The sequence below is a fragment of the Vitis riparia genome, chromosome 1 (assembly GCF_004353265.1).
Source record: "Vitis riparia cultivar Riparia Gloire de Montpellier isolate 1030 chromosome 1, EGFV_Vit.rip_1.0, whole genome shotgun sequence".
Taxonomy (NCBI): domain Eukaryota; kingdom Viridiplantae; phylum Streptophyta; class Magnoliopsida; order Vitales; family Vitaceae; genus Vitis; species Vitis riparia.
In genome coordinates, this window is record NC_048431.1 from 14,176,251 (window position 1) to 14,181,354 (window position 5,104).

The window sequence follows — 5,104 nt, forward strand, 5'->3', positions numbered from 1 at the left end:
TACAATTTTTTGGTTTTCACACATATTGTAACCTTTTCTGGGACTCGCCCCATCAGTTTTTCGGAACTTGCATGGATTCTACCTGATCCCGGTACTGGCCCGGATTCTACCATTGTTCGGTATTCACAATGATTTTAAACTTTTTCGGGACTCGCCCGGTCAGTGTTTCGATACTCGCACGGATTCTACCTGATCCTGGTACTTGCCCGGATTCTACCATTTTTCGGTATTCACACTGATTGTAAACTTTTCCAACACTCGCCTGATCAGTTTTTCGGTACTCGCACAGATTTTAAACCACCTCCTAAAGGCTCGCAAGAGATAAACTAGTGTATCTCAATGGACTGAGACCACTTGCCTTACCAAGTGTTGGCCTAGGTGATTTTAAGGTGTTTTAAGTTAACTAAAAACATAGAAACCATCAACGGGTCACACTTTCTCTTCATTAAAAGCTGAAACAACAAAACTTCCAATTTTTGCATTCGGCACCTTACCTAGCTTCCTTCACTCCAAGAGACAAAAGAACCTAGCCACTCATTCTATGAGGAAACATCCTCAGAGCTTGTTTGGCTAGTGAGAAAAATACAATCAAAATGAGTAGGTAAGGCAGAGCAAAGCTCTGTGTATTACTTTATTCAAAACTATACAAAAAGTTGGTCTTTGAGAACAAACTCCCAAGAGATTCTAAAAATAAAATTACAAAATGATATATAGGAGGTTATTCACCCTTTCTTCTTACTTCCTAACTAAGGAATCCTATGATTGGTGGATTATAAGGAGAAAATGGGGATTTAAACAACAAATATCTGAAGAAAAAAATCTAAAAGAGTCGGTCGCAAATATCTAGGAGCATACAGATGGATTTTGCAGCTTGGAACATGTCTTGCGAAAATTTTGCAAGCTAAAAGTGTCCATTTCGTAAGAAAAGGTTGATTTCGCAACTTGAATTTTGTGATTTCGCAACTTGCGAAAATGTCTTTCAGCTTGGTGCGATTGTCTTCCAATGGCCATAACTTCTTCATTTCAACTCTGATTTGTGTACTATTTAAAGCGTTGGACTTCTGACTTCCCGAGCTTCAAAATGACATATAGTATGCATAAAATGAACTCCATGAAGTGTTTGAAATGTGTCCTACAATTGTTGTCCTCTTGGATTTCTTCATGTTAGATTCCTCTCTCTGTTTTTCCTCCTTGCATTCTTGATTTGCTTTTGGAAAAGGACTACAAAGCTCCAAATATTGGATTCTTCTTGTAAATGAGCTTCCATTTTCTTTTCCATGGATTATGTAAAGATCTCCCTCATTCTTGGATTTCTTTGGTGATCAAAAACACCAAAACTTAACAAAATTTGATTAGAAATGATTGCAAGGGTCCTTAACATGCCAATTGAGTTAAAATGTAATAACTACTACTCAAAAGTGTTTAAAAGAGTTAATTAGAAGCTATAAAATAGCACTTTTTTAGTAGTAATCACTCATGACTAAGAATCATTAATATCATCCTCAACCTTGAATTGTTCATAACATCTTGAGGCATGAGCTCAAGACATCCTGAGTTGTTCATATCATCCACAGCTTTGAGCTACTCATAACATCAAGAGCCTTGAGCTCACAACCTGGAGTCATTCATTTCAACCACAACCTTGAGTTGTTCATAGTATCTGAAACCATGGGCTCATGACCCAGAGTCGTTCATGTCATCCACAACCCTCAGCTCTTGATGCAGAATCATTCATATCATCCACAACCCCGAGCGGCTCATAGCATCTAAAGGCTTGAGCTCATGGGATCCCAATTCATTCATGTCATCCATAATGTTGAGTTGTTCAAAGCATCCACATCCTTGAGCTCATGACTCATAGTAACACATATCATCCAAAGCCTTGACTTGTTCATAGCATCTAAAGTAATAAGCTCACGACTTAGAGTCGTTCATGTCAACCACAAACCTTAGCTATTTGTAGTATCTAGAGCCTTGAGCTCAAGATGAAGAGCCATTCATGTCATCCACTGCCTTGTTCTATTCATAGGATCTAGAACCTTGAGCTCACAACATAGAGTCATTCATGTCATCCAAAGCACTAAGCTATTCATAGCATCTCGAGCCCTAAGCTCACAACCCGGAGACATTCATGTCCACCATAGCCTTGAGTTGTTCATAGTATTTAGATTTCTAAGCACACGACCTAGAGTTGCTCATGCCATCCATAACCATGAGTTGTTCATAGCATCTCAAGCCCTAAGATCACGACCTGAAGTCGTTCATGTCATCCACAACCCTCAGTTGTTCATAGCATCTAGAGCCTTGAGCTCACGACCCAGAGTCATTCATGTCAACGATAGGCTTGTGTTGTTCATAGCATTTTAGAGCCATGGTCTCACGACCAAGAATAGTTCATATCATCCACACCCCTAACTTATTCATACCATCTAGAGGCTTGAGCTCATGGGATCTTGAGTCATTCATATCATCTATAACCTTGAATTGGTCATAGCATAGTCCCGAGCTAACGATCCATAGTAGCTCATGTCATCCATAACCTTGAGTTGTTCATAGCATTTAGAGTGCTGAGGTCATGACCTAAAGTCATTCATGTCAACAACAACCTTGAGTTGTTCTTTGCATCTAAAGCCCTAAGCTCTCGACTTGAAGTCGTTCATGTTATCGATATACCTGAGTTGTTCATAACATTTAGAGCCATAGGCTCATGACTAGGAACCATTCATATCATGCACAACCCTGAGCTATTTATAGCATCTAGAAGCCTGAGCTCATAGGATTCCAAGTCGTTCATATCATCCACAAAGTCGAGTTGTTCATAGCATCCATAGCCTGAGATCATGATCTAGAGTAGCTCATATGATCCCCAACCTTGGGTTGTTCACAACATCTAGAGCTTGGAGCTCACGAACCGGAGTCGTTCATGTCAACAATAACCATGAGTTGTACATGGCATCCATAGCCTTGAGCTCACAACCCAAAGTTGTTCATGTCATCCACAACCCTGAGCTATTAATAACATCTAGAGTCCTAATTTGTTCATAATGTTTAGAGCCTTGAGCTCATGACCTAAAGTCATTTATGTTCCCCAAAGCCTTGAGTTGTTCATATCATCCTTAACCTTGAGGTGTTCATGGCATCTTGAGGCTTGAACTCATGGGATCTCGAGTCATTCATATCATTCATAACTCTAAGCTCTTCCTAGCATCTAGAGGCCTAATCTCACGACTCGAAGTGGTTCATGTCAACTACAACCTTGAGTTGTTCATGGTATTTGGAGTCATGAGCTCACAACTTGAAGTCGTTCATGTCATGCACAACCTTGAGCTCATGACATAGAATCGTTCATATAATTTACATCCCTGGGTTGCTCATATCATCTAGAGGCTGAGCTCATGGAATCCTAAGTCATTCATATCACCCACAATGTTAAGCTATTCAAAGCAGCCCTGGTCTTGAGCTCAGGACCCAAAGTAGAACATATTATCCACAACCTTAATCTGTTCATAACATCTAGAGCCTTGAGATCATAATCCAGAGTCGTTCATGTCAACCACAACCCTGAGGTGTTCTTAGCATTTAGAGCCCTAAGCTCACGACCTTGAGTCGTTCATGTAATCCATAACCCTGAGTTGTTTATAATATTTAAAGCCTTGGGCTCTTGACCAAGAATCGTTCATATATCCAGACCCCTGAGTTGCTCATGTCATTTGGAGGCTTGAGCTTATAGGATCCCAAGTTGTTCATATCATCTACAACCCTAAGCTATTCATAATGTTCAGAGCCTTGAGTTAGCTGATGGGAAAAACCCAGATCTCTCTGTTTCCCAAGTCTAGATCAGGTTAGAAATATGCATAACTATCTTAGGTTCTTTCTAAATCCTATGCGCAGTGAAAAAAATAACATTTTTATAATTTAAAAGGATTCAAAAAGTATCATTCCTCGAATTTAGATTTTCCCAAATCAAATCCACATGGTGAAGATGAAGATCAAAATCATAGAAGTCTCGTAAACTCAAAGTCTTCCACTCAATGACTCAAACCTTGACCATGGCACAGTTTTGATGAGGAGGAAAAGAGGGTGGTTGATTCATGCCTAGTCGGGTCTTTTAATAAAAAACATTTATAAATCCTATGACCTCATACTAGCGTAGCAAAGCTACTATAGCATAGTGGCTCTAGGGTCGAACTCTGGGATGGGTTTTCATTCTACCAGTGATATTAATTCAAGAGTTGAATTGGTGCCTTTTCATTTCAAGGTTAGCTTTAAAAGAAGACATAAGTTTGAATGAAAACGGATGGTATTAAGCTAACCTAACATAAAGTAACTAAAATTAAGTAGAAAGAAAATAGAAAGAAAGGTGTTTCTTGGTATTTCAGGTTACTAGGATCAGGTGCCAACTACAAAGAGGGAGATTCCGGTCGCTTGACTCTTTTCCTCGCATTCGGAATTTAACTTAGAGTTATTTCCCGAACCGGTGTGATACAGATGCTTGCCATTAATGGTTTCAACACTAAACCCCTCTCACTGATACACCTTGCAATGGCTCGTACCTCTCACCTAGTATTTGCCATTCAAGGTGATCATTAACCTTGGACTTCCCTTCTCAAGCTCGCAAGAGATAACTAATGGATGTCTCTTTCGAGTTCAGAAGCTTACCAAGTGTTGGCAATTTATAGAAAATCCTACCTTCAAGTCACCTCCCAAAAGCTCGTAAGAGGTAAACTAGTGCATCTCCATGGACGGAGATCACTTTCCTTACCAAGTATTGGCTCAGGTGAATTGAGGACGTTTTAAGTTAACTAAAAACATAGAAATCATTTACGGGTCACACTTTCTCTTCATTAAAAACTAAAACAACAAAATCTCACACTTATGTAGCCGGAACCTTACTTAGCTTCCTTCACCCAAGAAACAAAAATCCTAGCCACTCATCCTCTGAGAAAACATCTCAGAGAATGTTTGGCTAGCAAGAAAATGAAAATGAAAGAGAAGGAAAAACAGAGCAAGGCTCTGTACATCGATTCTATATAATTCAATATCTATATATATCTATATATTTTACAATGGGTGCACGGGAATATATATAGAGAAGTTTTTCCAA